Genomic DNA, 12,532 nt, shown 5'->3' on the forward strand with positions numbered 1-12,532 from the left:
TAGTTGCAGCATGCACTCTTAGTTGTAGCATGTGAGATCCAGTTTCCTGACCAGGGATCAAACCCGAGGCCTCTGCACTGGGAGCACAGAGTCTCAGCCACTGGACAGCCAGAGAAGTCCCTACTTGATCCTTTTTATACTTTATGGTTATGGTAGACTGGAGGAAGCAGTGACTACATATTACAGGGTGAGTGGAATATGTCGAGTTTACTTTGTTTTGTAAGAAATAGGCAATGAACATTTTAATCTCTTCCTTATTTGGTAAAAGGTGAGTCAGATCTCTTATGATTACATGTGACACAAATCTCAGCATAAATTAACTTAAGAGAAAAAAAGAACTCTATTGAGTCAGGTATCAGAAGTGACTAGAGCAGGTTTTTATTACATTTGATCCAAGAACACATTCATCTGGACCTGGCTCCTCTCTAAGATTTGTTTTCAGACTCTTCCTGTGGCCTCCCATAGCTTTCGACTTGCATACTCTTCACTACTCATAAGATCCAGGAGACAGGAGCTTCCCTGGAGGTCCAGTGGTTAAGACTTTGCTTTCCAATGTAGGGACTGGGGGTTCGATCCATGGTTGGGGAGTTAAGATCCCATGTGCCTTGGGGCCAAAAAAACAAAACATAAAACTGAAGCAATTTTGTAACAAATTCAATAAAGACTTTAAAAGTGGTCCACATCAAAAAAAAATCATAAAAAAAAAAAGATCAAGGAGACAAGAGCCACACCTTTCTTTCAATGGTTCCAGAAATTCTCCTTGATTTCATTTCCCTTGGCTGGGTTTTTCCATTCCTGAATCACAGTGACCAGAGCAATATAGTTACAATAAGCCAGGAGCCAGAAGTGAAGATTTCTGCACTGAGCTGAAAATAAAGGAGGGTGTTCATCAGATGACAATCATGGATTTCTGACCAAGAACAAAGAAACAGTCATTTAATTGTCAAGCGACAAAAATCACTTTAAAGGTGCATTGAAATTACTCATAATTCCCAAATCTATCAGGGTAAAACCAAGTGTAAAATATACTTTATACATATTATGTAATATATTTACTCTCTTATAATCAAACAGCATTTGATACGGTGCTGCCTACAATGACCTCAGAACTGCAAAGGTGTTTTCATAGAAATAGAAAGGAAAATATGTGACTCCAGATACCAAATTAACCTAACTGGGGAGAAAAGACCTACTTACCTGAAGTGGTGTTGAACAATAGAATGGAGATTCAACAATATAAAATCATGTGATCTTGTGGAAAAAGTGGTATGGATTTAGAAAATTTTAAAAGAAGATTGAGGCAGAATACTCAAGAAAATTTAGGATTTAATTAGATGAGCCCAGAAGAGCATGTAAGTGAAAGGGCAAATGGCACCTCTCCCAAAAAAAGCCCCCCAAAACAAAAAAGCGGTGAATAAAATAAAACTGATTTTTCAGTGGGACAGTGATAAGGATGTCATTTTCATAAGAACAGAAGAACAAGTGAGCACAAAGTTCTATGTCAGGAAATTGTGAAATCCTTAAAACTACATAGAGGAGTTATAGAATATGCTAACAATGTGAGTAATAGAATCACAGAGACCAGAACTCAAATCCTAGCTCTGCCATTTATTAGGTGAGTGACCTTGGACCAACTACTAAACTTCTCTGTGCCTGAGTTGCTTTATCTGTTAATGAAGATGAAAAAAAATTTTTTTAAGATTTTGAGGACTAAACAAGACAATGCATTTGAATTTAGCACTGTCCCTGACATATGAGGTGCACATAAGAGCTGTCAGTAGTTATTATGTGACTTAATGTGATAAAAAGCAAAGATCCTATGCTGGGCTCCTTTAGGGAAAAAATAAACACTTCTTTACTCAATTTCTTCAAATATGGATTTGTTTTTCTAGCAGTAAACACAGAAATAAAGGCAATGGTGGACAAGGTCTTTATTTATTTATTTATTTATTATTTTTTTAGTTTTTTATTTTTTAAATTTTAAAATCTTTAATTCTTACATGCGTTCCCAAACATGAACCCCCCTCCCACCGGCCTCCCCATAACATCTCTCTGGGTCATCCCCATGCACCAGCCCCAAGCATGCTGTATCCTGCGTCAGACATAGACTGGCAATTCAATTCTTACATGATAGTATACATGCTAGAATGCCATTCTCCCAAATCATCCCACCCTCTCCCTCTCCCTCTGAGTCCAAAAGTCCATTATACACATCTGTGTCTTTTTTCCTGTCTTGCATACAGGGTCGTCATTGCCATCTTCCTAAATTCCATATATATGTGTTAGTATACTGTATTGGTGTTTTTCTTTCTGGCTTACTTCACTCTGTATAATCGGCTCCAGTTTCATCCATCTCATCAGAACTGATTCAAATGAATTCTTTTTAACGGCTGAGTAAAAAAAAACCACACACACACACACACACACACACGCGCACACACACACACACACAAGAACCATCAGAGAAGAGAAACCACAGTCGACCTGGCTTCACAGAAACCAGATCCCCATATCAGAGTGTGGTTCAGGCTCCAAGGCTCTAAAGCGATGAGTTAATTATGCTTCCATCTCATAACAACATGGTCACATTCTCTAATGAATCTTTTTATGAAGATTCCCCTACTTCCTCTGCAATGACTCGTCTAACGTGGCCAGTCAAATCTCGAGAGAGAAAGTGGTTCCATGACATTCTTTGGATTCATTCCTTCCCTTAAAGGCCTATAGATGGGCTATCCTTGGATCAGATATCCATCTAGACAGCAGCTGCCAGTGAACAGAGTGGAATTTGGAGAGAAGGCAGTTATAGCATAGAGCAATTTGCAGAATAAATACTTTATTAATAGATGGGGACTGTGCCTAGAAATGCAGGTAGAAGACTTGTTTGATTATGTGAAGTGTGGCCTACCTAGGGCATGGCTATTTTTAAAAACTTATATAAGAAAGTAGCTATAAAAGTGATCATCTAAAACAATTATTCAGACATCAATACACCGAATGCCTCAAAGCAAAGGATGCGTGGGCTAGGTGGAAAGGTTTTTATATTCATCCCTGGGTGTTGTGTAAAGACCTGACCCAGAACTTTAGGAGTGACATTGGGAAGGACGAGTTCACCTGAAATATCTAAACAAACTAGTATGACTCGATAACTTACCAGTCAAGTGGTAAAAGGCCTTTTAGAGGAGTAGATGAGAACGACACTGTTTAATGTTCATATTTTCTCATGTGTTAACTGTGTGACACTATGGGTTGTGTGCCCATTCCAAACCTCAGTTTCTTCCCCTGTATAATAGGGTTGCTCACCGCAGCAGCTGCATGGTGTTGGTGGGCAAACAGATGACTTCATGTCTGTGAAACGCTGAGCAAAGAGTGTTAGTAAGTGCCCGACTCATGTTACCCACTTCCATTAACTATATTAGAAGAGAAGTTTAAGGCTTCCAAGGGATTTAAATGGAATTCAGGGAAGAGTCAGAGGCTTGGGGGTTGGGGGGGCGGGGACTGATTCTAATGCAGCAGAGACTTGGGTTCTGCTTTGGATGTGTTGGGTGGTTTGTGGTACAAAAGTTCCTCCAGGGGAAAGATCATGAGGGTCCTGAACACATGGAAGGTCATTAACTTGGAAGGGGACGAAAAAGAGAAAAAGAGAAGGGCATTGGGGAGAAAAGATGATGATATTGGAAGCTAAGCTTCCTAGAGGCTTCCCTGATAGCTCAGTTGGTAAAGAATCCACCTGCAATGTAGAAGACCCCGGTTCAATCCCTGGGGGAAGGAAGCATCCTAGAGAAAAAACAAAGTGATCAGAGAGAAGAGGGCTGCTCCTTCTGCTCACTAGAAGCTGAAGAGAAGTGCTAGGAAAAAAGAAACAGGAGACTTTGAGAGAGGGTCCCAAGATTCATTTAGAGGAATGTGTAATTTAAATAATTTGAGCAATATTTAAAATTGTGTATCTGTTGTTGGCCTTTTATCTCACTGCAATAATATAATACTCTGAAATTAACTGGAAAGTTCAATAAAATAATTTTAATTTATATAAATTGATCCATGAAAAAAAATCGTGTGGGAGTAATATTCCTTATGTACTACATTGTACATGAGGATATTTAGGGGCTTATAATACAATGATGCATATTTTAAATGTGCTTTCTTTTGTGGGTTGTGTCATTCAATACTATAATAGAAAGTTAAATTCATTCTCACTGGAATCTATCAGAAACTCTGTAATATTTGCTAAAGGTCACTGTCTTCCACTTAGTTTCTCAAGTCATAAACTTAGGAAAAGTTCCTTCCTTTTTCTCAGTGGTGCTACCCAACACACACACACTCATGATCAATCAAAACTATTGCTTCTACAGTTTGGTAATCTCTCAGACCTGTCCCCATACCTACATACCCACTTGCCACTGCCCTCATCTAAGTAGCTATTTATTTCCCCTTGCAGGACCACTGCAGGGTATATAAGCCAGTACTGCAATTTTTTCTCCAGTTCTTCTCCAACCCTTTTCTGTTCTGTTATCTACAGACCCTTTGTAATACAGGTATAATCACAAATGTCCATGACTTAAAACCCACCAATTGCTTCCCCCAGGCCTTAGGTGAAATCACGAATCTTGCTCACAGCTTATACTGTCCTTCACACTTGGCTCCTGTCTACTCTCAAAGCCTCATCTTTCAGCACTCTGATTAGCACTCTATGTCCCAGTCGCACTGGTCTCTTTATCATTTGTGGCTTATCACTATTCATCATCCTCACCTACTGGTTTTAGACATACCTAAGACAACCCTTCTGGCAGAAAGAGAAGAGGAACTAAAAAGCCTCTTGATGAAAGTGAAAGAGGAGAGTGAAAAAGTTGGCTTAAAGCTCAACATTCAGAAAACGAAGAGCATGGCATCCGGCCCCATCACTTCATGGAAAATAGATGGGGAAACAGTGGCAGACTTTATTTTGGGGGACTCCAAAATCACTGCAGATGGTGATTGCAGCCATGAAATTAAAAGACGCTTATTCCTTGGAAGGAAAGTTATGACCAACCTATATAGCATATTGAAAAGCAGAGACCTTACTTTTCCAACAAAGGTCCATCTGGTCAAGGCTATGGTTTTTCCAGTAGTCATGTATGGATGTGAGAGTTGGACTGTGAAGAAAACTGAGCACCGAAGAATTGATGCTTTTGAACTTTGGTGTTGAAGACTCTTGAGAGTCCCTTGGACTGCAAGGAGATCCAACCAGTCCATTCTAAAGGAGCTCAGTCCTGGGTGTTCATTGGAAGGACTGATGCTGAAGCTGAAACTCCAGCACTTTGGCCACTTCATGCAAAGAGTTGACTCATTGGAAAAGACTCTGATGCTGGGAGGGATTGGGGCAGGAGAAGGGGACGACAGATGAGATGGCTGGATGGCATCACCAACTTGAAGGACATGAGTTTGGGTAAACTCCAGGAGTTGGTGATGGACAGGGAGGCCTGGCGTGCTGTGATTCATGGGGTCACAAAGAGTCGGAAACGACTGAGCGACTGAACTGAACTAAACTGAAGACAAGTCTAATTATCCCATTTGGGCATTCTTCAAGTATAAGTCTAAATTTGCTTTTCTCCAAAAAGCCCTGGTCCCCAAATCAGGATAGTCTACAATGCCATTCATTATATTGTATTTTTGTTTTTCATGACAACTGTCATACTTATAATTACTTGCTTACTGTCTGTCATTCTTATTAAGCTGCATACATATTGAAGGCTGGGGCCATTCAGTTTTGTTTGTAGCCAGAGTTGCAATAATAAAGTGTAGAATCTATTGTATAAAAGAAAGTGAAATTGTTAGTTGCTCAGCTGTGTCCTACTCTCTGCGACCCCACGGATCTTACTGACCCAGGGATTGAACCCAAGTCTCCTGCATTATAGGCAGATTCTTTACCATCTGAGCCACCAGGTGAGCACAGTGTTTATTGGCTGAATTGAATTTGGGGGAGAATACTATCAAACCAAATGGTAAGAAACAGTTGTACTGCCACTTAGTAATTTTATTAATCATTTCATTTATTTGTCTGTAGAGCCCATTTTTCGCCTTATAATATGATATACATGTCAAATATAAACTAAAGACCTTTTATGTATAAGCACTTCAAGTCAGATAATAAATGCACTCTTGAAAACTGAGGTATGTCTATTTAAGATTGCCATTTCATATGCACGTTTGCCTCATAATCATTTGAATGATTTTAGAAATCTACAAAACTGTTTTCTACAAATACATCCTCTTTGTTACTAATTTCTTGGCAAAATAAAAAGTTGGTAAAATTTCCTCTGGATTCTTTCCCCCAGACTTCTCTATAATCCAGATATTCTCTTTGCACTAAATGAATGATTTTTCCACCACAGAAGTAATTTCTTAAGAAGAGGAATAGACTGTGTAACTTGGCACTTGTATATTTTCACTTATGCTAGTTAGACAGAAATGGCAGGGGAAAATGACAAATGAAAAATATGCTTTATTGTCAAACATGAGCCAAATGGTATGGTGTGACAAGAACGAACATTTGAAGCTCTAAGATATGGGGATTTTCTAGGAAATACATATCCCAGATATTCAAAGGTCATTTCAATTCAATCCTAAAATAATGGAGCCTAAATTATTAAATAGAATCTGTCTCAGACACCCAGAATTAGACCAGAAGCCAATTAAATGTTCAGTGCTATTGGGTATCATGAACTAATTCTCCCAAACTCCAGGGACAAGTTTCTTTCTAACCCAGTCCTAAAAATAAGCCAGAGAACCATCTTTGGATATTTTATTTCATCTCAGGTTTTTAATTAACTTGATCTCTGCCCTTGTTGGGAGTGAGGGCAGTAGGTACAAGCTATTACAGGCTAAAAGGGCACTCTAAAATGAAAATTATGGTTTTCCTTTGCAATCGAGAGGTGTTTCTTTCTTCAGAATATTTACTTCAAAAATTTAAGTGCAATACGTTTTCATAGTTCATTAAAAAAAAAAAAAATACAGGCACTGTTTAACTCCAGTTAGCCTCAGCCATCTTGGGCCAAAGGTACAAGTACAGCAAAGCCCAAACTTCCTGGCCATCCAACTCTTCCAGTCACACATGCCTTTCAGGTTTGGACTAGAATGAACATTTCAGATTCAATTTAAACCTAACATCCTGAGCCGTGGAAGTCAACGTCAGAGACTAGTGGACCTATGTTATCTTTATCCCATGGTTTTGAATGCTTGTTAGAGAAGTGATAAGAGTCTTACCTTTGCACATTGGGAATAAGACAAGCAAATTAAAAAGTGATTATTCCTGCTTTCACCTTGAAACATCCTTCTCTATGTATGCAGAAGCTGCTTTTTCAACTCTTAGCTTGAAGAACTCTTAGCAGCTTGAAGCCCCAACCACTGATACCTCTCATGTCTCCTCCTGTCACTCAAGGACTGATGTCTCATGTTCAGTCTGCTAGGATGTTAGCACTGCCTGGTGAAGATGCAAGTCTCAGTCATCCCTTCATCTCCCTTTCTAGTACCTCCACTTCACTCTTTTCTATCTAGGAGAAATCATATCCTCTCTTCTCAAGATCTGAAACTTTGTGTTACTTGGTTCCACTGGTAATTTCACATGAATGCTGAACATTGGCCTCTTACCCACTTCAGTGACTTTAGAAATATATAAAACTGGCACCTTTGTCTACAATGGGAAGTTTGCTGTCCTTGCTGGACCAAAGATTCAAGAAAAATTATCTTCTCTGCACTGAAGAAACAGTCTTGACCAAGGTTGCCAATGATTTCCTAAAATCAAAATAAAACCTTCTCCTGGGCTTTCATCTTTTCATAATTTGGCACTGGTGACTAGTACCTTCCTCCTGGGAATTCTCTCTCCTTTTGGTGTCGAGGACCACACACTCTCCTGGTTCTCCTCTAACCTCACTGAATACTTGTGAAGGTGCTTCCTTTTCTGCCTGGCCGATAAGAGAACCTAAAGCATTACAGGGCTTATCCTCTCTTTTTATCCAACACACTGTCCTACTCATAATGCTGTCAGTCACCTAAAATAGCTAAAGACTTCCCCATCTCCATTTTCAGCCCAGGACTCATTTTAGAGCTCCATGCTCACATACCCAACAGCCTACTTAATATTTCTGCTCAAGATCCCATTGACTCTTCCTCCTTAGACATCCCTCAGAACTTCTCCATTTATCTTTTTCTTTTCTGATATCTCATACCAGCATGTCTTCATGGTCTTGTGCTGGTCAACATGTACTCATAAATAGTCCCTCTGCTCATTTTATCTCCCTATAATCAAATTTCACTAGCATAATCATTTTTAAAAATACAGATTTGAACATATTATCACCACCTCAATGCCACTTAGGAGCTTCTCTTGAAAAGTGAAAGTGAAGTCACTCAGTTGTGTTCAACTCTTTGCAACCTCATGGACTGTAGCCCACCAGGCTCCTCCATCCATGGGATTTTCTAGGCAAGAATACTAGAGTGGGTTGCCATTTCCTTCTCAAGGGGATCTTCCCGACCCAGGAATCGAACCCAGGTCTCCTGCATTACGGGCAGATGCTTTACCATCTGAGCCACTAGGGAATCTCATAAAATACAGATTTAAACATATTATCACCATCTCAGTGCCACTTAGGGGCTTCTCTTAGCCCAATGGTTCTCAAAATTTAGTACGTTTCAATCACCTAGAAGGCTTGGTGAAATACAGATTGTTGGGCCATACTCCCAGAATTTCTGAATTAGTAGATTTCAGATGGGCCTTCTAATGAGCATTTTTAATAACTTCCCAGGTGGTGTTATTGATAGTAGAACAACTGTGAGCTGATAGTATATGTTTAAGATGGCATAGCTTGGTGTACAGGGCTTTGTCAACCTGTCTCCCCAGCCCTGTCTCCTTACCACCACTATGGAGAGTTGAGAAATGGGCTTCAGAGGCACAAAAGTGCCTCATTGCTTCCTAGGGAAAAAAAAAAAAGCCTAATTGTTTCCTCTTCCTCCTTTTACTTTTTCCTCCTTAATTAATATACACTCATATTTCAAGATCCAGCTCATGTCACCATCTCACTGAGGTATTTCCCCAAAGCATCTCCTCTCCCTCACTACACATACACAACTTTGATGGTAAATCTGACTATTTCCTTTCTGGACCTCGTTTAGGAACTGAATCTATGCTCGTCAAGAACACAAATCTTTATCACACTCACCTGCCTGTCTTCTCCTTTAAATTCTAAATTCTTATAAGCAGAAATTTTCTTACTAGTATGTATAGCTCCATTATGAAGCAGAACATCCATTGTTGCTCTTCAGTTGCTGAGTTGTGTCTGACTATTTGCAACCCCATGGACTGAATCACTCCAGACTTCCCTGTCCTTTGCTATCTCCCAGAGTTTCCTCAAACTCACATCCATTGAGTCGGCAATGCCATACAAGCATCTCATTCTCTGTCACCCCTTTCTCCTCCTGCCCTCAATCTTTCTCAGCATCAGGGTCTTTTCCAATGAGTCGACTCTTCACATCAGGTGGTCAGAGTATTGGAGCTTCAGCTTCAGCATCAGTCCTTCCAATGAATGTTCAGGGTTGATTTCCTTTAGGATTGACTTGTTGGATCTCCTTACCGTCCAACGGACTCTCAAGAGTCTTCTCCAGCACCACAGTTCAAAAGCATCAATTCTTCAGCATTCAGCCTTCTTTACGGTTCAACTTTCACACCCATAAGTGACTACTGGAAAAATTATAGCTTTGACTATAAGGACCTTGATCAGCAAAGTTATGTCTCTGCTTTTAAATACACTGTCTAGGCTCATCATAGCTTTTCTTCCAAAGAGCAAGGGTCTCTTAAATCCATGGTGGCAATCACCACCTGCAGTGATTTTGTAGCTCAAGAAAATAAAATAAGCTGCTGTTTCCACTTTTTCCCCATCTATTTCCCATGAAGTAATGGGACTAGACGCCATGATCCTAGTTTTTTTAATGTTATTTTTAAGCCAGCTTTTTACTCTCCTCTTTCACCTTAATCAAAAGACTCTTTAGTTTCTCTCTGCTTTCTGCCATTATTATAAAAAGGATATATATTTTTTGTGGTATGAAAATAAAAGAGTATATTAGTCAAATTATTTAAAAACCTACACAGTCCCACATACGTTTCTATGTACCCTCATTGGAAGACTGATATTGAAGCTGAAACTCCAATATTTTGGCCACCTGATGCGAAGAGCTGACTCATTTGAAAAGACCCTGATGCTGGGAAAGATTGACGGCAGGAGGAGAAGGGAACAACAGAGGATGAGATGGTTGGATGGCATCACCGACTCGATGGACATGAGTTTGCATAAACCCTGGGAGTTGGTGATGGCCAGGGAAGCCTGGTGTGCTGCAGTCCATGGGGTCGCAAAGAGTAAGCAACTGAGTGACTGAAGTGAACTGAACCCTCATGTAAAGGAAACTTATAAATTGGAAAAAAATATCTGGAGGTATTTTACATTTTTAGTACATGAAAAATATGGAGAACAGTAGCAGAGCAGATTAAACCTTCTTTCTTTTGCTTAATGAATATAGACACAGAATAATTTGGCTAATGGAATATTGGGCCATATAACCTATTACATGGCAATTCCATAAGAATAAAGAGACTCCAGCAATTCTACTGTGCTCTTGGCTCTATTGGGTAAAGAGAAAGTGAAAGTCACTTAGTCAGGTTGACTCTTTGCAACCCCATGGACTAGACAGTCCATGGAATTCTTCAGGCCAGATTACTGGAGTGGATAGCTTTTCCCTTCTCCAGGGGATCATCCCAACCCAGGTATCAAACCTAGGTCTCCCTCATTGCAGGCAGATTCTTTACCCGCCTGTTGGGTAAGTCCAGCATTAATTCATGTATCATGCTTAAATAAAAATGATCTAAGCCATCTTAACAAAGAAGATAAATAACTTACTTTAAGCAGAGCATGGAGTGGTGGGGAAGATTGGTTCTAACCAGAAATTATTGAATGGCCAACTATGTCCTTACTGGGTCAGAAATATAAATCCCTGCATATTTTATAACATATCACCCAAATGTTTTGAATAGCTCTTTTGTTGAATTTTTAAAATATAAAACAAAATACAATAACCAATAACTATTGTATAAAATACAATGCTGACTACAGTCCAAAGAAGATGTCCTTTTCATTATAGGGGACTGGAATGCAAAAGTAGGAAGTCAAGAAACACCTGGAGCAACAGGCAAATTTGGCCTTGGAATGCGGAATGAAGCAGGGCAAAGACTAATAGAGTTTTGCCATGAGAACGCACTGGTCATAGCAAACGCCCTCTTCCAACAACACAAGAGAAGACTCTACACATGGACATCACCAGATGGTCAACACCGAAATCAGATTGATTATATTCTTTGCAGCCAAAGATGGAGAAGCTCTATACAGTCAACAAAAACAAGACTAGGAGCTGACAGTGGCTCAGATCATGAACACCTTCTTACCAAATTCAGACTCAAACTGAAGAAAGTAGGGAAAACGGCTAGACCATTCAGGTATGACCTAAATCAAATCCCTTATGATTATACAGTGGAAGTGAGAAATAGATTTAAGGGCCTAGATCTGATAGATAGAGTGCCTGATGAACAGTGGATGGAGGTTCGTGACATTGTACAGGAGACAGGGATCAAGACCATCCACATGGAAAAGAAATGCAAAACAGCAAAATGGCTGTCTGGGGAGGCCTTACAAATAGCTGTGAAAAGAAGAGAGGTGAAAAGCAAAGGAGAAAAGGAAAGATATAAGCATCTGAATGCAGAGTTCCAGAGAATAGGAAGAAGAGATAAGAAAGACTTTTTGAGTGATAAATGCAAAGAAATATAGGAAAAGAACAGAACTGGAAAGAATAGAGATCTCTTCAAGAAATTTAGAGATACCAAGGGAACATTTCATGCAAAGATGGGCTCCATAAAGAACAGAAATGGTATGGACATAACAGAAGCAGAAGATATTAAGAAGAGGTGGCAAGAATACACAGAAGAACTGTACAAAAAAGAGCTTCATGACCATGATAATCATGATGGTGTGATCACTAATCTAGAGCCAGACATCCTAGAATGTGAAGTCAAGTGGACCTTGGAAAGCATAGCTACGAACAAGGCTAGTGGAGGTGATGGAATTCCAGTGGAGCTATTTCAAATCCTGAAAGATGATGCTGTGAAAGTGCTGCACTCAATATGCCAGCAAATTTGAAAAACTCAGCAGTGGTCACAGGACTGGAAAAGGTCAGTTTTCATTCCAATCCCAAAGAAAGGCAATGCCAAAGAATGCTCAAACTGCCACATAATTGCACTCATCTCACATGCTAGTAAAGTAATTATCAAAATTCACCAAGCCAGGCTTCAGCAGTATGTGAACAGTGAACTCCCTGATGTTCAAGCTGGTTTTAGAAAAGGCAGAGGAACCAGATATCAAATTACCAACATCTGCTGGATCATCAAAAAAGCAAGCGAATTCCAGAAAAACATCTATTTCTGCTTATTGACTATGCCAAAGCCTTTGACTGTGTGGATCAC

General features: G+C 39.7%; 1 long non-coding RNA gene across 1 annotated transcript in view; it reads right to left on the minus strand.

Moving 5' to 3' along the window:
* Positions 1-348: 348 nt before the first annotated feature.
* The window catches only part of LOC138425350 (uncharacterized), an 80,354-nt gene continuing 68,170 nt past the window's right edge, over positions 349-12,532 (minus strand). The window contains exons 2-3 of the long non-coding RNA XR_011251183.1: positions 732-866; positions 349-604 (exon numbers count right to left, since the gene is read on the minus strand). This is a non-coding gene — a long non-coding RNA (uncharacterized lncRNA). The remainder of the gene's footprint in view (positions 605-731; positions 867-12,532) is intronic.

Source organism: Ovis canadensis, chromosome 1 (genome assembly GCF_042477335.2).
Source record: "Ovis canadensis isolate MfBH-ARS-UI-01 breed Bighorn chromosome 1, ARS-UI_OviCan_v2, whole genome shotgun sequence".
NCBI classification, from domain to species: Eukaryota; Metazoa; Chordata; class Mammalia; order Artiodactyla; family Bovidae; genus Ovis; species Ovis canadensis.